The sequence below is a fragment of the Microtus pennsylvanicus genome, chromosome 12 (genome assembly GCF_037038515.1).
Source record: "Microtus pennsylvanicus isolate mMicPen1 chromosome 12, mMicPen1.hap1, whole genome shotgun sequence".
NCBI classification, from domain to species: Eukaryota; Metazoa; Chordata; class Mammalia; order Rodentia; family Cricetidae; genus Microtus; species Microtus pennsylvanicus.
This window is the reverse complement of record NC_134590.1, coordinates 41559964-41586025: the sequence shown is the minus strand read 5'-3', so window position 1 is coordinate 41586025 and position 26062 is coordinate 41559964. Positions and strand designations below refer to the sequence as shown.

The following is a 26062-nucleotide window of genomic DNA, read 5'->3' as shown; positions in this document are numbered from 1 at the left end:
ACTTCGAAATCTCACTGTAGTCTAACAATCTATGACTAGGACTTTAAATCTTATCCTTCTATTTTTTAGTCTAATTTACATATCAGAGATATAGAGAACTAATAGAGACAAACACACACAGAGAGAGAAAAGAGAGAGAGAGAGAGAGAGAGAGAGAGAGAGAGAGAGAGAGAGAGAGGAGGAGAAAGAGGGAAAGGAGAGAGGCATCTCCTATCGAGATGAGCAGTGACTTTTAAGTGTATTATGTGGGCAATGCAGTAGGAATCCTAGGACCTCGCAACCCACAGAACATCTGTGCGTTCTAATAGTAGATAACACATTTATCACATAAATCAAAGAAGAGGGCTGAGATTTCTGATCGGGTGGGTGGATACGTTGGCATTACAGCAGGCCAGTGTAGGAGACAGTTTCGGAACCTCCTTCAAAACTCTCAATGCAAGAGCCATCTGGAGATATATTTCGCCATAACTGCAGTGCCCTTCACATAGATTAGGTGTTATTAATTCATGCCACAGCATGAGGCAATATTGTTACTTCTTGCTTGACATCTAAGTGGGTCAGAGTAAGAATGAGCAAACACATAAAATGGTGTATATATTTTCTCTAGGTAAACTTGTATAATAGAGCACCAGACAGGTTATAAAATTTAAATAAGGTGAGAAATTTGACTCTTCTAAGTCCTTAATAAACTCCATGAAATTAATTTTTCAGATCCTTAAAAGTACATTAAACTTTTTTCAGTAATTATTTTGAATCCATATCTCAACTTTGTCAGCCATATGTAAGATTGACTCAGTTTCTTTATTCACCCCCATGTCTTTTCTGTGTCTTCATTTCATGTTTTTAGTAGCACTTAGAATACCTTGATCCTGGAAATTAAAACATGGTACAGTGTACAGCGAACCCATTTTTTTTTCTTTGGCATTACGTTTTCACATTATATTCAGATGAACATGATCATTCATTAGGAAAATCTGTGTCCCTGTGGCCAAGCAAAATGAGAGGGAAAGCCAAGCACATTTTTGTGTGGAGTCAAGCATCCTCTGTCTCCTCTTCACCCGAATCTATCCCTAGTGAGAGCTGAAAGGCATTCTTGTGTAATTAATGTTAGCCAATGACGTTTTTCTTTTAGATCAAGCTATGGAGCAAAGATTTCTCACCTGTCTCCATATCCTTATATACGTGTGAACAGCACAACTTCCAAATTCAAACCAAACATCTTGCTCTATTTTCTGTAGGAAGAGACTACAATGCAGCGCTAAGGATTTATTAGTTCTGAGTCCTCATGTCTCCCTGTCAATCTAGTTGCCAGTAGCCCACTGAGAGTACATTTTCTACTTTTCCAGCCATCTGAAACATGGCTCTGTACCTCCCAAGTGTCCTTAAGAAATCTGCATGTTACCACTACCACTTCTAGATGACCTTGCTCTTCCTTCTTCCTAGTGATTAAACAGAGACAGTGATTAGAGATGCCGTCAGGTCTCAGCCAATCAAGAAGTATGCTGCAGCTGGTCTGCAGACTGCCAGTAAAAGGAGCAATTCAAGCTAAAAGAATCTAAGACTCCCTCCTAGAAGACTCTTAGCGGTGCCGTGGACAGAATTTAATGGTTTCAAGACAGGTCTTGAAGCCTGATGACATCAGTTTGTACCCTCTTTCCATCATTTTCTTAGAGTGTAAGGTTTTTTGGCACGCTGGTTAGCCCCAGTTTCTTCTATTACAAACCCCAGCTTTGTAGAAGAAAACAACTGTAATAAAAAAAAAAAACAACTTATACATAAATATGGTGTTAAATCCATTATATAAAAAAGGTTAAAAAAGACTTTTCTATTCTTTAAAGAGTTAGGAACAGTAATCTTTATTATTAAATTTAGGTGGATTTGATGTTACTTAATACTTGAAGTTTTCATAAATTGTTTAGTCTTACAAAGACAGCATATCAAAAGTAGCAGTAAAAATATCCTCACCGTGAAAAGTCTCTACTGAGTATCCTTCTTGGAGGAGAGTCAAGGGGGTGAATCAGGTAGAATTGTTAAACAAAGGTCAACAGGATTGCCAGGAAGTCTACTGTCTTCTGACATCAAATCAATTGGAAAGTTTGTTACCCAAGTTATGACAGTGTCAATATTACCTTCCAGCACATATAATTTTTCCTTTTAAAAAAGATTTTGCACTTTATATTCGGGTTTTTCCAGTTTAATCCTTGTTCTTTAAGTATATATTTCCTTTTGAGTGGCTGCAAAATAGTCACTCTTAAAGGGGAAATGAAATAAGAGTGTTCAATTAGTATTCTTACCCAACTCCCAGTCCTTTTCTTTTCTAATCTCGGTATTAATAATTAATACTGATAAAATGCATGACTGTGTTGCCCTTTTTATTCTAATTTTGTCCTTTAAAGCTACATCACTCTGCTGAACTCTCATGACATTTGAAAAGAGAATGAGCTCTCATCAAACCTCCAAGTGACTTTGGAGGACCGTTAGTTGGCTTGCTACCATCAGACACTCAAAGCACGGGACATCTATGAAATTTTACCCCTAATTGAAACTACATTGGTTATTTAGTTCCTTATTTAGTTTATCACAACTTATCCTGCTTTTTCTCACAGTTGTGGTGACACAAACGCACACACACACACAAACACACATACTATTTCTGTCTGTCTCTTTATCTCTGCTCTCTCTTTCACTGCCTCTCTTTCTTCTTGTGTTTATACTCTCATTTTTTACATAGAATTTGTAAGAAAACATGAGATCTGAGGGTAATTCTAAGTACCTTGTCAGTGACAAAAAGAAAATAAGAAAAGAAAAGTGTGACGGGTTTTTGGAAGTGTAGTTAGTATGCCTAGTCATTTGGTCGAGCTCATATTCTGAGAAACTGATCTGTTTCAATATTCCCCTTCTGGAGATAAACACGTTCTGTTTACCTTTTCTATTGCAGCTATTTTTTTTAAGAAAACAGTTTTCTCCTTGAGTAAAGCCTAGTAGAGCAATATCTCTTATAACCCTTGTTTTATGATTATATGGAGACAAAACTATGGCTATTCATTTTGACTCAACAAACATGTATTGAAATTGAAATATGGCTGAGGCTTTTTGAGGAAGCTTGAGTAAATGAAAAAGATTCCCTGTTTTCAAAATGCAGTTGTTTTTTTTTTTTTTAAACTGTCTGGAGGTGCAGCCTTCATTGTTGTGAGTTAGGTAGGATGTAGAAGGAGGCAATTGCAGGAAACAAAGCAACGAAAGAAAAATTGTATCAGTAAAAACTTACAAATGCATTTTTACGAATGAAATTAAGAAGGCTTAAAATATTGTTTACTACCTTATATCCTCTTCATCTATATTCAACTTAGTTTAAATAAAATAATTACGTTGTCTGTGAAGCCATATGTTAAGTCACAGATATTTAAATCACTCATGTTTTATCATGTTATTGTTAATATTTCTCCTTGGGTCTGTGTATCAATGCATGTGTGTGTGGAGATATGTACATGCACTTATGTGGGCATTATGTGGAGGAGAGAGATAAATATTGGATTTATTCTTTGATTGCAGAATACCTTCATTTCTGAGACAATTTCTCACTGAACCTAGAGCTATCTGATCTACTCCTCTGTCTGGCCACTGAGTTCTAGTGACTCAGTCTCTCCAGCCATGTACTACGGTTGCAGGTGCTGTGCTGGCCAGACTTTTCTACATGGATGCTGGAGATAATTTAGATCCTCATTTTTGTGTTGCAAGCACTGTACATGTGAGTCACAGTCTCTGGTCCTGAATCCTTGTCCCCTCCTCTTGTCTCACTGTGTATGTATCACTGCCCTGAACCTTGCTATTTAGATCAAAAGAGACCATGACCCCTCAAAACTCATCTGCTTTCCATATTGGGATTACAGTCATGTGCTATTTTTAAAAATCTGCTCCTCTTATATTTCTTCATATAATTTTTCATTTCTTTTTTTTTAGTACTGAATAGAGTCAATACAATTTTTAGAAGTTACTATTGACATAATTGGCAACAGAAACCAGATTCAGGTCTGCTCTATGAGACAAATTAATTGTTTATCTGTGTTCTCTCCTTGCTTATAAAAGTGACTATACTAAGTATGTTTATTCTTCCAATACAGCCTTGCAGATATAATATGACCATGTATAAACTGTTTTTTTTGTCATCCCTTTGTCAGAATACAAGTTATTATCCAGGTGAAGCTAATATATGTATTAGATTACAGTTGATTGGATTCATTACACTTATTTAGAAAAAAACTAAAAAATGATCTATTCTTTGTGTTTGTTAAAAATTATTTTTGTATTGTAACACATCCCATTGTTGTCTATACTTTGGACAGTTAGTTTGCTTTTTATAAAAAGAATTTTGATTTAAGTAAGCTTTTGTTAGTCCGTGCAGGGAGAGTTTTGACATTGGGTCCATTATCTTGTTAGCATTTCCAATACTTCAAAGAAAACATTATTAACTTTCTATTAAAAGTGTGAGAAAATACTTGTGACACAGGCAGACTTAAGTGCCTCCTCCAAACAGACTTTTACTGATCATATGTCACATTCTCAAGGAAAATGACCTTTTATAGTGTATGTGTTCAGATGAAATCTATGGCAAGACTAAAGATGTATTAGAAATAAACAGATTATAGAATCAGCAACGAGCTGTTTAAAAATCGTCTTCTTTAGCATTTCTTATTTACAAATGTATGGCCTCTATTTTTTTTTTAAACCTGGTATAAAATAATCACCATCTACTTTGGTGAGCTCAGTGGATACCAATACATGATCTGAAAGAGGCACATTGCTCTGAAGTTGCATTCCTCTGAGCCACACTCTCTTTTGGTGAACTGTGTGTATTGTTTCTCTTCTATGTGAGGGCACATGTCACTGAACCCAAACTCACAGTGAAAGTTCATAGACGTTATAGTGGAAACTCTATACAAGCCAAGAATGTGGAGTATTATAAGCATCCAAAGTTAAATGAATCCATTGATTTAGAACAAAGCATTTAGTCTATTAAAATTCCAACTCAAGAGCCAAAGGTGAATTCTCTTTGCATTCTACATCCTTAAATATTGTGATGTAGAGTTTTGTAGGCATTAATAAGTGTGTAAAAGTAATATGGAAAGATTAAATACGATAAGTAATATAGGAGGTTTGATATATTGGAGGTATAAAAAATTGTAATAAAACCTTGAAAAAATATATATGACAGTGTATATACAAAGATGTACACATCTGTACATTTTTATAAAAGATGTAATATATATATGTATGTGTATTTGATAATCAAAATATAGAGTTATGGGAAATAATAAGTGATTCCAAAAATTGTAATGGAGATGGCAAGGAACAAATACTGCTGTTTGCTAACCTAGGTTAAATGAAAACAATAATACTTTTCTGTGAGAATGAGTATTGCTTAAGCATGCCAAATTTAAGATGTCCTTGAACAACATGAGTAACATTTATTAGGTTGGAGGAAATATATACTTGAAAATTGGGGGTTATTTAAGCAGAAAACATTAAGGTTTAGGGTCGTTAGTATATGGGCCATGACGAACTGTTTGCAGTAGGTAAGACACCATTTGTGCATATGATATCAAGAAAGAGTTGATACTGAAAACAGGATCCTAAAAGGCATTGGGATAAAATAAGAGAATCATGGAGAAAACAGTTTCATTTGAAGTGACTGAAAAGTATTTAAAACTAAAATAAAACAAATAAACCAACAAAGTGTGGCAGGCGAACAGGATGAGTAATGATTACAAAGGATTTACTGGATTTCTGGCTCTGTAGAAATTGGGATTGAAGCAGAACACATAGGAGTTTCCTTACCTTGGTTCGTAGAGAGTTTTAGGCGACTAAGGTGGTTAATTCTCCGGGCTCCTGTATTTGCTGATGCTCTTTTCAAATTTCACTTTTTAGCACACTTCTTATAAACAGGATCTGGCCCTCTCTTCTTTGGATGGGATGCTTTAAAGAATCTCTACTATATGTCCAAAATAATAAGGTGAAAATTAGATAGCTGGGAAAACTGCAGACCAAGAAGTGTAGAATTAATAGACGCTGTGAATTCTAAGGTGGTGTTAGCAGAGGCAACACTATGATTCCATCACACTATACCAATCTTAATGAACTGATGCCAAAATGATAATTTTATGCTTTCATTTCCCAGATATTTTGTGACAATTTACTTCAGACTCTGAAATCTAATAAATTGCTTTTGCTATCTTTACTTGAAAGCTGTAAAGAATTTTTTCAACAGAACTATGACTTTATATGAGGACTTTCATACAATATTTAATTTTATGGTTCTCAATAATAACTTGTCCATTCCACATAATTGCAACTATGAAAATATTTGAATCATTAAAATTTTGATGGGAACAAGTTTTTGATAACTTTGTCATGATTATCGTTAAAATATTTGGTATTGAGATTCCAAGATCCTTGGCACTGAAATCGTGAACAGTGTGATTGGATGTCATTCACACAATTGAAAGCGGATGTGCTTTAGAACAGAAAACAATCAAAAATGGAATTGTAATGAGAAATACATTTGAACTGTGTAGCATAATGATGTCTAAGTGCAGCACATTTTATATATCCATAACCCCTCAAAGGTGCAAGATGACTCCACTGAGTTTGCAGAATCCATCAGAGAAAATGACTCCAGATATGTGAGTAGACTTACTAGCAACAGTTTGCCAAGGGTATGTCACTTTTCATGTTGTTTTGCCTACGCAAATTTAATATCAATGCCACAGAAATCTTCCCTTTTATAGGCTCACTGTTGCTTAGTAGGAATTCATGAATAAGGATAATATTGGTAGAATGCATCCTGTAGCTTAAGGTAGGCTTACTATAAGTCACTATTTAATAATTTCTCACAAAAAAATGAGAGCTGATGTGTATTTGTTTCCTCAATATCTTTATAAATATCTCAAAATATCCTTCCTTTTTCCTTAGGATATTCTCTGTCCATTGTTGGAGTTGTGACTAGAGCATATAAAATTATAGTATGGCAAAGCTTGTATCAAGAATTATTTTTCTAAATACATAAAACACACTTCCATCAGTGCCTCAGAATCAGAGCCTAAACATGGTACCTAATTCTTAATACTGAGAGTGGTTTTTTTTTTTTTGAATTGCAATATTGGTTCAATAAATTTAGGACAAGAGTATTTTCCTTTCTGGAGACAGGCTGGTCTTGCCTTTCTTCCAAAAGCAATATCCTTTATTTAAGAGGATCCGGGGGAAATTACAGTGCTTTTTAAAATATTCAGTGATGAGGATGGACTCAGGGGAGCTTTTGAGCTTAGACTCATGAGGCCTGACTGGGCCAGCAGAAGAACCTCTTCCTGACAAAACTTCTGAAGCTCTGAGTACCTAGAATTCTTCTATTTACTACCCTTATCAGTACTGTGTTCTAACACAATTCCATGTCTGTAATTAAAGATTATCTTCTTTAGGTTTTAATCTCTTAATGGGTTTACATATTCTTCCTTAAAATATGTAAATTATATCCTCAACATTAGCTTCAGAAATATGTGTATAACCAAACTATATGACTTCATACACCTGGTGTAGTCAATAAGCTCTCTTTGTAGTACCTTAGCATTCAGGAATAACACTTCAATTGCTTACAGGCATCGCTGGTACTTAACATCCAAATAATGGACCAGAACTATCTCCCTGATTGGCACACAGTTGGTGCAATAGGCATAACACCAGTTCTTACCTGTAACAAGCTCTGTCTTTAGTTTATCAAATTGAAGGAAATGGAGTCTCAAGACCCCATCTTTATTATTTCCCTTTGCATCAGTTAAAGCAATGTTTAGAATACATCATCTTTGAACGAGTGGCTGGAAGCAGCACGTTCACCCTGAAACATACTTTATCAGATATTCTCCCTTGCGGCTCACTGCCCTTTATGCGATGTGATCAATTGTATTCAGCCTTCACCATTTCTCTGTAAATTAAATTTTGAAAGCCTTTGCTAGTTTCCTGGACAACCTGGGTTCATCTCTTTCTCCAAGAATAATGAAGATCTGAAATCTAATTCTAGTCTATTTTAGCCCTAGCCTGTTTTTATCTTCTTTTGTGAAATCCAGCCCACATGCGTTTCTTTTGCAGCCCATGTCTGAGTATTCTCAGTGTCCTCAGGATCAAGGAACCATTAAATTAGTTCTAACAATTGTCCATAGGTTTACTGATGCTCAGGTGTGTTTTTCTTAGGTATCCAACATCGAATTTTAGAGCACATAGAACAGGACTTCTGAGTAGATTCTGCTTCTGGTATTTTAATGTCCTTAAAAATTGAAGGCGAAATGAAATGAAAAGCCCTGAGTTCCTCTGATAGTCATTTTATTTCTGAAGGAGAGTTAAGACTATCCCAGAGACAGAGACTCAGCTTTCACACCTGATTTCTCTCCTTCTAGGAAACTTATTCCTCTGCTTCATGGACTGAGCCCACTGTCTCTTCCACTCTTTTGCCGAGACCTTGTCTATGGCCTTTGGGAAATAAATTATTCATTTTCTCTATCAGAAGTCATTACATTTGAATTATTACAGATTATTGTATTTCTCTTTTTCTTTGGAATATCTTCTATAAATATCTTCACAAATTTGCAGGTTTTTAAAAGATCTTTTAAAAAATAGCGAATTCTACTATCTCACAACTTATAATTTAGTATAAGTTCTTCCCAACAATTAGAGCTACAAGGCTGAGCTTTGTAAACCCCATCAATTTGAACAGGAAATGCTGAGTGAATTAATGTCATTGCTCCATTTATGGTAACAAAGCTATGACTGTCACTGTCTCAGTTACCTCTATGAGCTGTTGTGGAGTCATATCAACCCTCCCCCCCACACACACACTGAATGCATCATTAGAGTAATGACAATTAAGTGCTTCGTCATTTACATGATTTTTAAAAATCATTCTGGAATCTACTTCCCTCTTCCTTATTTAAAATCAGACTTTAGATTTATAACGTTAGATACATGACTTTTGCAAACTGTTTGCTGTTATTTTTTATAGTTAACCATAAATGTGAGTTTTCTCTCTGCCCTGTTGTATCCTCTATTGGATTCCAATTCTCTGTGATCAGAACACATGGATATTATTTGCTGTGTACAAGTTCCAATGTTTATCACAAATGTAATTATGTGAAAACAATCGAAAAAGGAAACATTGTAATGTCACATTTGCTTTCTGCCAGGCAAATGGCTTTTCTTTCTATGAGCTGCATATGTTTTACTAAGTTTATTGATAAGGAATAGTAAATGTCAGAGATGAGTATCACACAAGATATTGGCCAATATCTTTCAGTGCCAGGACCAGAGTAGTTCTCAAAGACATTAAAAGCAATACCAAATATTGGGGACAAAAGTAGAGCCATGTAAAGACCATAGCTAATATCAGAGAGTGGATAAAATCTACCAATTAGGCTCCCATTCATAGCTCTTATTCAGATACCCATTAAAAGTGCTAATTAAGCCAAATAGATTTATAATTCTAAAATCAACTTTTGTGAAGCATTTGAGATAATTTTAAGAGCACAGAGCAAAACATCCAATTACAATACAGTTCAAGCAAGAAAGGATGAGGCACCAAGTCATTTGAAGTTTCTTATGTCAGAAACAAATGAATTAGGAATGCATTCAGTCATCCTCCTACACACACAGGAAACCACCAGGAAAGAATAGCAAGACATTTATAAGACAAATGAAACATCAGTGTTATTAAATATCTAAAAATAAAATATCAGCAGCATAAGGAAGAATTAGAATAATAAACTAAACTTTTATAGTAGGTAACAGCCTACTACTCAGGCGTGTTACACACCCATCTGTTTTAAAGACTCACCCTAATGAAAATAATATTATATTCCCAGATGAAATAAGAAGATATGTAAAATTAATACTTCATAATCTTCTATGTCTAAACTGTACTATGTGTTATTAAATTCTGTGCTACTTTATATCTATTACATACAAATGGCTACATTTACATTATTTCATTTAATGCACAAATAAACCTATTTAGCAAGTACAATTCTTACTATCTTTTAACATTCAGTCTTATTTTATGAATTTGAAGGTTTTTTGCACATATATGTGCATACATGCCATGTATATTCTATATTTACTTGCTAGGGCCCAAAGAAGGCAGCAAAGACCATGAAACTGGAGCTACTGAAAGTTATTAACGACTATGTGGGTTCTAGGAAATGAGCCGAGGTCCCTAGAAAACAACTAATATTTTTAAACGAGCTATTTCCCCACCTTTAAATTATTTCTAATTTAAAAACACATTAATTATGAAAGATAAATTTTGTTTATTACACTTACTTGTTTTTTGTTTTGAGCAAATTGCTTATTCTTTTGTTGCCTCGTTGTTTAAGGCAAACAAATATCTTTACACCCATCATCTTTCACACAAAATTCTTGTTAGATGTTTGTTTACTGGAAAACATAATGAGATTGGCTCGGTGGTACATGCCTATAATCCCAACCCTTGGGAGGCAGAGACAGGTAGATCTGTATGAATTCACAGGTACATGGTCTATATAGCAAGTAAAGGACAGCCAGGTCTAATACCACATTTCAAAAATAAAAAGAACTGAAGAAAGAATCGTGTTGTAGTAAGAAGGGCGCTTATTCATTTCCCTGCTGCCCAGACTCCCGAAATAATCACACAGAAACTGTATTGTAGTAATGAGGCGAGGACTGCCTAGCCCATCATCTCTAGCCTCTTCTTGGCTAACCCTCACATCATAATTAACACATTTCTAATAAATCTGTGTATCACCACATGACTGTGGCTTATCACCAAGATTCTAGCCTATATCCATCTCAGACCAGAGAGCCATGGCATCTGCCACACTGCCTTCTACCCAGCATCCTGTTCTGTCTACTCTGCCTACCACATTTTCTGTCCTATCAAAAGGCCAAGGCAGTTTCTTTATTTAACCAATGAAATAAATACAAAACAGAAGACCCTCCTACATCACTGTATTAATTTAATCAATGTTTGGCCAATTACTTTATTGTATTGCTAGCTAGCTCTTACTTCTAGAATTAACCCATCATCATTATATTAATTTTATTACAAGGCTCACGGCCTACCAGCAAGGTTTCACCATGTCTACCTCTGGTGGTAGCTCCATGACATAGCTCTGACTCTGCCTTCTTCCTCCCAGCATTTTGTTTTCCCAGCCTAGGTAAGTTCTGCCCTACTATAGGTCCAGAACAGTTTCTCTATTCATTAATAGTAATCACAGCTTACAAAGAGAACTCCCACATCAATGAATTTTTTCAGACTTTTGCATAAATCAATTTCTTATTTCATTATCATGAACTAATATGATCATGAGTTTGGCTCAAGCCCAGTATTCATGTCACTAGATCAGAAAGGGATTAATAGATGACATTTTATTTGTGTTGGTTTTGTTTGTTGATGTATTTCAGAATAACATGGTAATATAAATTTGTTGTAGGAGCCTACTTGTTTGTTCCTGACTGCCCAGACTCGAACTACCACATAGAAACTGTATTTATTAAATCACTACTTGGCATATTAGGTCCTTATTAGCTACCTCTTGTATCATAGTTTCACATGGCTGTGACTTATTGGCAAGGTTCCAGCTGTCAGCTCTTGTCTTTCCCCTCTGGCAGCTACATAGTGTCTACTTGACTCGGCCTCCTTTCTCCCAGCATTCAGTTTAGCCTAGCTCTGTTCTGTCCTGCTATAGGCTAAAAGCAGTTTCTTTATTCATTAATCAATAAAAGCAGCAAATATACAGAAGGACTTTCCACACCATAAATTGTCACATATAGGATGACTATCCGGTTTATAGTCACTTCTTAAATATGATGGTTATATATCATTGTAGTTTACCCACACGCGCGCACGCACACCCCCCCCCCCCCCCACACACACACAGAGAGAGAGAGAGAGAGAGAGAGAGAGAGAGAGAGAGAGAGAGAGAGAGAGAGAGAGAAATGAGTGTAGTGAGTTTGCATAAAGCTATGTTAAGGAACCTAGGAAATTATACCTAAGGAATCAGATTCTAAATTTGGTTCCTAGATTTCAAAATATGGTGGAAACAACAATTCCCTTTAAATTATGGAAACTGTTCAGTGAAGTCAGTGAAAAAAATGATCCTTGAACCAGTTGTTTAATACTTTTAATATTTTGTCAGTAAAGCTGCACATTTCAAATCGGGTAAAAAAACATCAACTAAATTTATAAAATTGGAATTTTTCTGACAAATTTCTCTTCATAAATGTAGTACAAACATTTCATATGTGTATCACTGCCTTAAAATTCTGGAGAACTCACACAATTATTTTATCATACATGATTAAACTAAAAACATGTCTTAACTTCTTAAGACATGGGCACACATGTGCAACACGTCCTCACTCTCTGGAGAATGCTTACTTTAATTATACCTGCCAATGATCTGAATTATTAAGCTTGCTTAAACTTGCTTAAGCTTTTAAGACTCATTAGCTCTAGTAACCAGTTCAAATAAAGTGGAAAGCATTTCAAACAATTGCCATGAAGATATGGAAAAGGAATACATACTGTATAGACAGAAAAACTGCATCATTCTCATTCTTACTATTGTATCCTATGAATCATTCAAAAATTATTAGCAGTTATGCCTTACAATAATATATTCATAAATCACTGGAGTCAGCATCTAAGATGTGTAATTTTTTCTTCTAAAGGAAGAATAATTTTTAAATTTTTAAATAAAACAAAGAAAAACAGGTTTTTTAATTTGTAACCTATAAGATCACACATTTTGGGGAAGGCACATGCAAAAATGATGTGTGTCTCAAAGAGAGTAAGGCCAACATCCTTGTTTCCACTGGGAAGTTGGCATGGTTAGTTTGCTTAGAATTGACCTAGTCATTAAGCAACTCTCAGCCCCATCTGTCCCTGCTGCTCTTTTGTGATCATCAAATATATCTTCACTAGTGAAGAGGTTTCCATTTTCTTCTGAGAAGAAAGCAGGGCATATCTAAAATGGTTAGGGCTGTTCCCAACTTCACCAGAGGGAGAGAGAACAGAAAACACAGCGTAGCTGCATAGCAAGATGCCTGCCTCCAAGATGTTTCATTTTAGCAGCTGAGAAATGGTGTTACAGGTTATTGCTCAGATAAACATCATTACTAAGTGAAGGTTACTACCCTTGATTCCCAATACCAAAAGGGTACATTTCAAATAATTTTTGCACTTCATTTAACAGGTCTCCTTATCGATTCGACTTTATGAACTACCTAGTTGTACCTGAAGTGGATTTCTAAGAGCAAAGATCTTATCTTACAGACTAACATGCAGGAAATTTGACTTTTAAGTTGCTGTGTAGTTTTCATATATATTCTTAAATTTAAGAATGAACTTTAAGAACAGGACATTGCATTGCTCACTGTGGAAACACACACACACACAGAGAGAGAGTCCAGACTAAACATGTTAGAACCTATCTCAGAAATAACAATTAATATGTTAAGAAGTAATTTTATTATGGAAGTGGTCAGTGGAAGTCATTGGCTTTGTATACTGCAGATGTGACAGTCTGCTACCATACGGAAATTTGTATATTTAAAGATGTTATAGACTTTAGAGGAAAAGGTTGTTCTATTACAGTTTGAAAGTTTGTAGTATATCCTCCTTGAAAACTATGTATCTTTTCTTTTATTTAAAATACCAACGTGGTATGTGATACAACCTTTTAGCTAAAATGCTAACAAAATCATATAGGATTTAATCTAAAGATTTGTTTTCCTAACCCTTTCTAAGGTGTTTTCCCCCATTAAGAATAACATGCCTTATTGTATGTTTGCTAATGTATAAGGATATTTTTAAATATTGAGAATATTGCTTCAGAGCTAGTTCACTGGATGATCTCAACCGTTTTTTTTTTCATTTTAAATACCCTGTATACCCAATGCTCTTTTTTAGAGATTTTGTTTTCTTAAATACAAGCTTAAGAAAGTGCTTAGACTTGGCAGTGCTAAAATGAACACATCTCAGAAACAGCAACGAAGCCTCTTGTCTTCAGATGGATGTGTATAGAGAGTTTGTATATCAAGTTTCTGTTGAAAACCTCTGATAATCCAATGTAAAAGCACCAGTTATTCATTATAACCATTTATGTATTGCAGTATATTAGTTTTTATGCTCCTTTTCTTAGCACTGGAAGCTAGCCATAACTGTCCTTGGCTTCGGCAGTGCTTGCTATAATAAAGTCCTTTGGATATTTCTGGTAATAATCCTTTGTGGATGCAAATCAAGAGAGACCCAACTGTTCACTGACTTCTCCTTAATAGTGAATTGCATTCTTGGAAGATTCCAGCAGTTATTTTTCTATGGAGGTAAAAGTTTAATATTGAAATAGTACTTATTTATTTATTTATTTACAGCATTGAACTGTCTCACCATCATGCCTAGGAAAATTGCTTCATAAAATACTTGGTAATGTAAATGTGAGAATGAAAGTTATATATCATATGATTTATTGAAATTATGGCTTGTAGGAACATGATCGTCTCTATAAAGGAATCTAATATACATGTTGGAGAATAGTCTAGTGATGCCTAGTAAAACAGGATGCTTCTGCAATATCTGCAAAGCAGGTACCCGTCCAGATTTATGCTCTTGGCATTTCTAATCATGCGTGACCTGGCTGTGCAAATCTGAATTTGATGTAGGAAACCTTAAAATAAGCATTTATTTCTGAAGCATTTCTCTTTCACTGAAGATAACATTCTACGGCTATACTGCTTTTGATTGATTTCCTCATCCACTTCTGATATTGGATAGAAATGGATTTGTTTGTTCAGAGTAGGATTTTTAATTGAATTCAAAACAGAGGGAAACTAGGTCAAAGTTGATGATATGGCCTGGAATCTGAGTCTAGGACCTATGACAGCTTGGCACGCCAGGCAGCAGGACTCAGGATTGCGTCAGTATTATCTACGCATTTAACTATTGAAATATGCTTAAATTATTCTGTCTTCTACCAGAAATTAGACCATTACAATATACTTGAGGAATGGTGATAAGGGAGGGGTTTGAGGGAGGGTAGCTGAGAGGGGTCAGAAAGAAGTAAGGGAGAGGGACAAAATGAAATATCTATTTTAGGATCAGGGAATTTGCTGTGAGACTGTGTCTCCTAGTAACACCAGAAGCTACACACATTAAGTCTCAGCAACATGACTGCCTAAACATGAGCTGTATCACACCAATGCACATGACAAACTGAATGGAGAAAAGCCCATGCATGAGGCTTCAATGCTACACAAAGAAACATAACAACCAAAGAATGCTGGAAACAACAGAGATGGGCCTCCCCAGGGAGGAGCACACAAACTGATCAAACCCTCAGCCCTGAGACATATATACAGGCAGTATTATACAGATGAACAGTTACATTTAGGAATACATGTGTTTGCTTGTATGTGTGTGTGTGTGTATGCATGCAATAACAATTAGTAAAAACAGGTTATGAATTTAAAAGTATTTAAGGGAATGTTTGCAGGGAGGAAAGGGAGGGGAGAAATGTAATTAAATCATAATCTGAATTTTGAAAGTCTATTTAAATTAAAAACATAGTGAAATAAAAGAGAATTAAAATGTGTAGCTGAAAACTGTTAAACTTCTCAGGACTTTTCTTCTTGCCTTGCTTTTATTTTTGTTTCTGTCATCAGATTTTCAGAAGTTTGATTGAAACTCCCAGAGTGAAGCCTAATGTATTTGGTCAGTAAGATTTGAATTGAAAATAGGATTATGAGTTAAGCTTTTTAAGATTAAACTCTCTTTAATAGTTTGGAATGTTGTTCAGTGGTAGACCACTTGCCTAGCATTTCTATGGGTCTATGTTTGATCCCTGACACTGCCAAACATAAGACATTAGTGGCTATTCAAAATGAATGTTTAAAAGACTGAGAATCACTTAGCCACAGAATGTAAAACTTCATAAAGTTATATTTTTAACACAGTAAAAAATGTGCAACAGCAAACCATGAAAATTTTGTGCATAATGTACAAACAGAGAGTTTAAAAGACAAAAATGCCGTTTCTTCTTTTACACTATTCTTAAAATAAACCCAGCTATTGTTTTTTACAGTGGAATTCATGTGACATATGGCTTGTTTTCAAGTTCTCTCCATCCAGGAAATGCTTTACTTAACAAGAATATAAAAGAGCATGTAAGTAGAACGGGTGGAGGGGGGAGGAATAGGTCTTCCCCATACATTACTAGACCAATCTGCTGTTTATTAAATTTGCTGATCATCCACCAGTGAAGACAGCTGATTGAAATACAAAGAATTCAGCAGTTATGCGGAAGTATGAAAACACATGCACATGGCCTCCCCTTCTGCAGATTTATCATCTGTCAGATTTCTCAAGAGTATACCATATTTTATAGGCTCGAAATAAAACATTATGAATACATACATACATAATGAAAAAGAGATATATGATTTGAAGGAACAGAATTGCCCAAAGTTACTATTTTATTTCATGTAATTTAAATTATAGTATTGAAAAAGGTGGTCTATGTGTTAGCTGAATTCCAGCCCTGAGCATATTGCTTATCTGTTTGGGTGTATATGAACAGGTTGAGGGGGAAATAATTTTAAAAAAAGTTTTAGCGAGTGTCTGAGATGCTTCGTAGCCAAAGAACAACTTGTATTTTAAAAATAAATTAAAATGCATTAACTACGAACAGCGGGCAGAGTATTTCGAGTGAAGGATTGGGTGAACAGAATGTTGTGATTCGCTCCCATTCTGCGGATCTATGAATAATCATTCCTTGAGGTTTGAAGATTATAAATAACAGTGCTGAGTGGAGTTATTTCTGCTTTACAAAGGAAACCTTCCATTTTGTTTTCATTTTCACTTGGGTAAACTCAAAATGCCTTTGCGTAGCTTCTGCTGATTGTATCCAAGACCTAAGCCTTTTTCTACGAAGGAAACGCTTCCTGATTCTGAGTGGATTCTTGTTGTTATGTTGTGTAATGGACTCGGAATTGACAGCTGTTGTTTGCTTTAGCAGGGTTAGACTATGGTAGTTATTGCTAGAAGGAGGTAGGTAACAAAATATTAGTCGCAAAAGTGAGATATGTCAAAGAAAAGCTGAAAGCCAATGTAGTTCTAGGAATGAACAATTAGAGAAGGATAGATTGAGTTAGGTTTTAAGTCTCAGTGTAGTAATCTTGGCTGTTACTACATGTCATTTGTACCAAAATGTGCTTCAAAACAATCACTCTGGAGAGGTAGAAATGCAAGTTCTCAGGTGATCACAACTGCGTATCTTGAGCTAATTGTGAGATCTAAAATATGTATGCTATAGGCCTAAAAACATAAACAAGACAACCACTACTTTTATAACCTAAATTGTCATTATATATAAAATCAAGGTGTGAATGATTATAATATACTTATTTTATAATTAAAAAATTCTTTTGAAAATTATTTTTAGATATGTTGTTAGGACGGCTGGTACATACATCTATGTATGCAGTTATTCAGTATCAGACCTTTTAACTTTAGAATACATTAATGTAAGGATGAACATCTTAAAGTATCTTACTCAACATAGTATCTCCAACTACTAGGATATTATCTAGTATATAATGGATGGTCACTAAAATTTCTTGAAACCTGAATAAAACATTGCTATCTAGATCTAGGTTTTATCTACAATTCCCCACCCAACTTTTTTTTTCTTTGCTTGCACTTGAATTTACTTAGTCTAATTGTGCTGATGGAGAATTTACTCAGAAGTACTAATTACCATGAAGTAGATTGTCTTTTGAAAGGGTACAGGTTAATTCCAAGCATTTTGTTGAAGAGTGTACTTTACATTTAAAGACTGTTCTTCTCTGAGAAGTACAATTTTTTTCATCTCTTTGTTAACTGCCATAAAGGATGTCTTTGAAAAAATTTGTTTTGTAATTGTAAAGTTAGTTTTCTTACATCTCTGTTCATCACAAACCTTGACTACCCAATTTAGAGTGGGGGATAACTATGATACAATTATTTTTTTTTTTACTATACCCTTAAAATGTATGTGGCTGGAGAGATGCTTGAGTAATAATAAACAGTTATTATACTTGCAGAAGATTCAGGTTCAACACATGGTGTCCACAGGGCAGTTCAGAACCCATTACAATTCTACTTCCAGGGGCTCCAACGTCCTTCTATAATCCTTGTGGGCACCAGGCACACAATGATCCACAGGCATACATATATTTTTATGACTAATTCTCCCTTGAGGATATCTTTAATTCTAATGCAAATTAATTATTATTTGACATTACACAACTAATTATATACTTTTTACACACTTTTCTACTCATTTGTTTATTTATTATTAACACAGAGACCAAAATAAAAGACAACTTTAAGGGTCATTTTTTTTAAGTCTAAGAAATGGAAGAGTTGCTTAGACTTGTGATTTAAGAACTGCCTCCACTATCTATGTTTTCCTATATGAATTTCATTCTGTAGTGTATGGTAATCTCAATATACATTTTTTACTGTATTTTGTTTACTGTCTGGGTTAAACTGGTTGGGGTGATAGTGGTTTGGGGGAAACATTTGTAAATATCTACATATGAAAAGGTTCTCAGCTGCGGTTTTTTAGATACTTCATTTTCTAGCATCGTATTTCTGTTTTACAATTCACTCGTCGCCATATTGAGCTTCTTGACCAGAAGTGATTCACTTCTGCAATTTGCATTTATTTTGTTGCTTTCCTCCTGTTTCTTCTGCCTAACTGTACTCTACTGGCAACCGTTCATTCTCTTTTTTTTTTTTTTTTGGCATATGCCACTCACCTTTTATATTATCACAATTAATTGTTCCATGTGAAAAAATAAATATTTCATTTCAATTCTAGCCTTGCTTGCCTCTCACGGCAATGGTTCTTAAGATCTATCACCTGTATTTCTTTATATTTTTACTGATTCCTCCTTTAAATGTTGATGTAATTAAGAGTTCCTCAACCCTACATATTGCATCTCTGTTTTAGCATGTACTCCTTCACTATCACACCATCTTAACATCTATCATTTATCTTGCTAGAATATGGTCCCTATAAGCAGACACTATATTGTTATAATTATCACTCTTTGTAATCAGCTCAATATTAAAGAGGCATAGTCTGGACATTTTCAGACTATAGTGTCAAATCTTCAAGATTCAAGTCCATTTCCATGATAATGTTAGGATTTCACTCTGAACTCTCATTCATTCATGCATAAGAGAAGATGTCTGAAGCTGTAATTTTCATTTCTCTCATTTCAGAGAGTTTTCGCCTCTGCACTATCAATTATCTGACTCTCTAACATTGCAACATGCTGAATAAAGACTAGGAAGGAGAATGCATCCTTCCTGTACCAAAATAGTTATTAAGAGGCCTTATCATACAACAAAAGTATACGCTCTAGGATGTTCATAGCAGCATTGTTTGTAATAGCCAAAACCTGGAAACAACCTAGATGCCCTTCAATGGAAGAATGGAAGAAGAAAGTATGGAATATATACATATTAGAGTACTACTCAGCAGTAAAAAACAAGGGCTTCTTGAATTTTGCATGCAAATGGATGGAAATAGAAAACACTATCCTGAGTGAGGTAAGCCAGACCCAAAAAGAGGAGCATGGGATGTACTCACTCATATTTGGTTTCTAGCCATAAACCAAGGACATTGAGCCTATAATTAGTGATCCTAGAAAAGCTAAATAAGGAGAACCCAAAGAAAAACATATAGGCATCCTCCTGAATATTAACCTTCATCAGGTGATGAAAGGAGACAGAGACAGAGACCCACATTGGAGCACCGGCCATAAATCTCAAGGTCCAAATCAGGAGCAGAAGGAGAGAGAGCACGAGCAAGGAACTCAGGACTGCGAGGGGTGCACCCACACACTGAGACAATGAAAATGTTCTATGGGGAACTCACCAAGGCCAGCTGGCCTGGGTCTGAAAAAGCATGGGATAAAACCAGACTCGCTGAACATAGCGGACAATGAGGACTACTGAGAACTCAAGAACAATGGCAATGGGTTTCTGATCCTACTGCACGTACTGGCTTTGGGGGAGCCTAGGCAGTTTGGATGCTCAACTTACTAGACCTGGATGAAGGTGGGGGTTCCTTGGACTTCCCACAGGGCAGGGAACCCTGATTGCTCTTCGGGCTGAGGGGGGGGGACTTAATTGGGGGAGGGGGAGGGAAATGGGAGGCGGTGGCAGGGAAGAGACAGAAATCTTTAATAAAATAAATTTAAAAAAAGAGTTATACAAAGAATAAAACAATGTTTTTCATTTTATGTCTTAAAGTATGGGAGTGTTTCATAAAATATCTGTCTCTATGCATATATATATATATATATATATATATATATATATATATATATATATTGTGGCTATTTTCAAACACACTTATAACTATTTAGAGTGTACTACTTTCAATTCAGAGTGTAGTGAGTATCAATAGCCAATCCCAGATAAGCACAAACACTTTGTGCAGATTAGTTTCTAAAGTGTATTCTAGTCGTAAAACTCACTTGCTAGGGCACGGCCTAGAATACACTGAGTGCTGATGAAACCTTGAAAGACCAAATTGAATTATCAAACAGATGATATCATCAGTAGTATTTTAAGTGTTCCAGAAAAGTCTCAAGCAGTATTATATTGACCTTTTAAACTAATACCAAGTATTTCCAGGCAGTGTTGGCACATAGCTTTAGTCTCATCACTTGGGAGGCAGAGACAGGTGGATCTCTGTAAGTTTGAGACAAGCTTGGTGTACAGAGCAGGTTCTATGAAAATCACAGCTGCACAGAGAAACCTTTCTGTAAAAAATAAATAATACATAATATATAAGTAAATATAATAATAATAATAATAAAAAATAACAAGTTTAGAATAAGATGAGAAAAATTCAGTTTAAACGTAAAATTTGGAGCATGGAAATAAGTGGATTTTTTCAATGAGTTAAATAATACATGTATTAAAATAAAATGATCAGCAAATATAATTCACCACATTAAATAAGTTATAAACAAGTACTTAGGTTATCAGTTTTGTGCAAAAACAAAAACATACCGGGCGGTAGTGGTGCACGCCTTTAATCCAGCACTTGGGAGGCAGAGGCAGGTGGACCTCTGTGAGTTCGAGGCCAGCCTGGTCTACAAGAGCTAGTTCCAAGACAGGAACCAAAAATAAATAAATGAATGAATGAATGAATAAATAAATAAATAAATAAATATTTTTTAAAAAAAGCTTCGGAGAAACCCTGTCTAGAAAAATCCAAATAAAAAAAAAAGAACAAAACAAAAGAACAAGCATCTACGAGATAATAATAAAATGTAGTAATATAACAAAATTCTTGTGATATCTTGTTTGTACAAATAAGGCTTGCCTGAAGATCAGAGGGCAGAGTTGCCACTAGCTAAGCACAGAGGTCTGGAGGTCTGTACAGACAGACAGGAAGTGATATGGCTGGGCAGAGAGAAAAAGTGAGGAAACACGAACTTAGTCTCTTTTCACATGGGAAGAAGAGAGGTAAGGTGGCTGTAGTTTTGTTCCTTTATCTCTTTGATGTCTCAGCATTTTCCCCAATATCTGACTCCAGGACTTTATTATTAAGACCTATTAGAACTTAAGCTACACAAAACATAATAAGATAAAATGAAAACTAAACACTGGAATTGAAAAAAAAAAAACAGAACGATATTAGCTCAAGAGAAGACACAAGAAACAGATTAACTTGTTTGCACACTCAGAAATCTCATAGAAACACTAAACTGGAAGCCATAATGTATACAAAAAAACCTGTTGCTGATCTATGCACCAGGTCTAGAATTTTTTAAATGTAATGTGTGTACTTAATCTTCAAATATTAATAAAATTATCACCTAAGAAAATTTTATAATAATAAATCTCAAAGTTGTTCATGACAGTACTTTAATTGTCATTATGAGAATGAATTTTGAAAAAAATCATGCATAACATTAAAGAAAATCAATGAAGAACATTTTTAGTTAAATAAAAAATAGTGAATGTTTTTTCTTGAGTTAAGAATTTTAAGCACAATATTGCTATTATTAATATATAATACTTTGAGTTTTCGTGTATGTGTATAAATGTATCTTTGCATATTTTATATTAATCTCAAATCTAATATATTGCAATTTAGTAATAGTGGCTAAGGATTACATTTAAATCATATTTACAATGTTTCTAATCTCATAACTATATAATTGTTTTATCAAGTTGCTTTTATTAACTATGTAAAATTAAATACTTAGCTGATTTTTGTCACCATTAAACTTTGCAGCTTATTTTTTAAAAGCTCAGAACCATGATGTAACATAGCTTAGAATCCTAGCAATGCCATTAACCTTTCCCTAAAAATTGATCTAAGAATAACATTAAAATCCAGTGTTCTTTCATCTCCACTTCAATTTTTATTGGTTTTAAGCATGTGCCAACTGGTACTGAAATTTTTTTACAACTATTTTAGATGTATTTTCTTTTAAATGATCTCAGAAACTAAATATTGTTTGATACCTTTATCTGGGGGAATATATAACTATATGTTTCATTATGAAAATACTGCTTATTCCATTCAAATGGCAAGTATCGCCATCCCTGTGACAGATCAGTCACTTGTGTTCTGTGAGGTGACCCAACATCCCTTATAAAATTTCTGAATCTATTTCCCTGTATGGGTAATTTGGTTGCCACTGAAGGAGGTCCCTAATTACATGGTTAAAGTGAATGAATGTGGTCCACCCTCTCAATACTCTAGCCCTACCCACAATTCTACAGATACTATAATTATGATGGCAAAGGTAACCTTCTTCATATTATTCAGCAGCTATTACCAAGACATATGATGAGAGAAAACCCAAAATATCTCATAACCTAAAACATGGTATTAGGTAAAGAATACACTGAGTAATCTGTGGCTGGAAGCAACTGACGGTGGAGTGTTCTACTCAGATCTAGAACTAAAATATGTTGCAGGATATTTGATTGTACAATGACATCCTGTGACTATATTAATAAAGTGGAATTGAGGTGGATCCAGCAAGTAGTTGGCAGGACTTAATCATAGAGTATCAGAGGATCAAACACCCAGAAAGAGAGAAAGGCCAGAAAACATGAGAGAGGGACTTGGAGATTTGTGGGTTTGGGAGGCTTCCTTTTTGGTCTAGGGAATGTAGAGAGAAGGTTAGCTGGAGGCTCCTTGGTGCTTCTTTGACCTATCAGGTTTTTATCCCAATATCTGACTCCTAAATCTTTATGAGCAATAGAACAACTTAGATAAACACAACAAAAATATCTGTTTTCCAATTCCCAAAGAAAATTTATTTTTCAGGCTTGTGTCACCAAAAGGCTGAAGAAAATAGTTCCGATAACTAGAATCTGTGGGTCTTCCATGCCTATCATTGTTCTATGTACACCAGGCTATTAGAAACAAATCCAGAGAATCAGGCAAAGGACAGGACTCCCACGGATTAAGTCATATCCTTGTCACATATTATTCAGTATTTCTTCTACACTACACATACTTCCACAGCTTTCCCCATCACAAGGTCCATATCGGCTGAGAGAACTCCACAACCTCCCTGATATTTTTATGTGCACCCTTAACCTTGTTTCTTAAGTCCAACCTTTTGTCCCCACTTTCCTCAATGTTTAGAAGGCAGCTCAGTGTGTGTATTTTCAATCAAGTGTATTCCATTAATCTCTTTTCTTCTAATGCCCAACCGCTTTTGATACTTTGTCCATAGTTTTCAGCCACTTGGAAGATAACATTTGTGTTCTGCTTTGCCCTTAAAGATCACCAGAGCTTCCTGAGTTTAATTCACTAAAGCACCCAGAAACCAGTCACAACACCTAAGAAATACGAACCTTGCAAGCAAGGTCATACATTTTTCTGCATTTAGAAGGTACAAGAATCACAGTTAATGGCCTTTTGGATAGTGTTTTCTATGTTACTATATTTTGTGAAAGTTCCTAACACTCTTACAACATCATTACAGATGTCAGCGTCTCTCTATAGAAAAGATCAACTTCCCACCAGAATTCTTGTATTCATGAAAGTGACAGCCCATCCCTTTCTTCTTATTGCTACATGAAATCTAGCTTGTATCATTCATCATGAACATAGTTTCTACCAGGAATGCCTAACTAATAGCAAAGATTCTTTCATTACCTTGATCCCTACCTTTCAAATTAGCAGTTTTTATTTCTCTTGCTTGAGAAACTTCTATATTCGATTCTACACAGCTATTTATAAAATTATTCTACTTGACTTGATCAGTTGTAATATAAATATTCCTCTCTTTTAGTGTATGTACATTTACCGAGGTTACTTTCTTATTTCTGAGAAGTTTCAATTATACAATCGATAATATAGAAACACATACATTTCCTTAGACCAAACAAAGATTTAATTATCAGTGAAACTTTAATGTATTATGGATCTATTCTCAAAACAGTCTATTTCACCACATTAAATGTAACCGTCTGGCTGCAAACTCAGAGCATGTGGATTCTATTTTTTTTTCTTGGCTTGCAAGATTCCCACATTTTATTCACCCAACGTTGAAGCATTTTCTGATCCTAAAATAATCACCCAGTAGTATTTAAATATGTGAATAGTTTGGTTTAATTTAAAAAATATTTATTACTGGATCTTATAGGTTTTAATTTTTGAAAGTAATTTAAACTTAAAAATGCTTTGCGGAGTGATATTTTAAATTAAATACACAATAGTTAAAAGTAAGAATCATGACCAAACATCAGGAAAAGAGTATGGCCCATCAGATAACTGAGTTTGTAGTGTGGAGATGTTTCTTTTGATTCAACAGGCCTTCGTAGTACTACCTCCAGATTGCTGTGATGTTAATCTCTGATGATAGGAATTAGTTTCCAAGATTTCTCAATTTAAGAACTGACTAATACTATTGCCTAAGCTTTAGGTGTTTCCTGTTAAAGAGAAAGGAAGGCCAATCAGAAGCTTGTCAGAGATAAAAGATGTAAAGAAACTGGAACATTTTGAGACATACTGTCTAAACAGGATCATGAAAAGACCAAAAGGATTACTCTGTTCCAAACCTCAAAGATTTTTCTGATAGCAGCTTTCCTAAACATTGGGATTAAAAGTTGAAATTACTTTTAGAAACAAGAATGCAAACACATCGTTGCGCAAATCCTTGTCTTTACAAGAAAACTTCAACAATGTTGCTGCCTTTTGGTCATAAATACACTAAGAAATATTTTTCTGTGAGTCAACTTATTTTTTATATAAAGGAAAATTAATTGCTATTTCTAATTCTTGGGCAATTTTTTTTATAGATCTAGCTTTTTATTTTACATTTCCATAATAAATGCATTTAAATGTGCAAGTTAACTTTTACAATGTGTAAACTTCATTAAATAAACTATTCAAAAGATACACTTCTTGTGTAGTTCTCAGCTGAATATAAACATAAAAAATCAAACATGTCTTTAAAAACCAAACAGAGATAATGTGTGCAGCAAGTCTTGCTTTTCATGTGTAGATTTATTTCATACACTGGTATTAAAATAATTATAATTAAAGTACAAATAATTTATTAATATCAACTCTTTTAAAATATTTCTTTTTTTCTATATAACTCTATTTACTGAAACTATCACGCACCACAAATAATGTTTAATATATTAAGCATGAATATTTTGACAAGTTTCGTTGGATTGACCTCACAAAGTTTGTGGACTTCTACTAAACTAAATAGCTTTTCTATTAAGTTAAAGAAGTCGTTTTGATGTTAAAGTTGTGTATCCTTAGGAGAACAAGAAAAAGAAGCCCTCTTTGTGTCAGTTGGGTATCAACTGGGTAGTGGCAGCAGACAGAGGTAACATAACCCTGACTATTGGAAAGCCCCTGTGTTAATGGCATCCTATAATTGTTTTTCCTATTTTAGAAATTCATACCCATGTCCTAATGTATGGCTTTAAGCTGCTCTG

General features: G+C 34.7%; 1 protein-coding gene across 6 annotated transcripts in view; it reads left to right on the top strand.

Annotated features, from left to right (window-relative positions):
• Pcdh7 (protocadherin 7) overlaps window positions 1-26062 on the top strand; it is a 402204-nt gene that overhangs the window by 201732 nt on the left and 174410 nt on the right. The gene's annotated exons all lie outside the window — the stretch shown is intronic.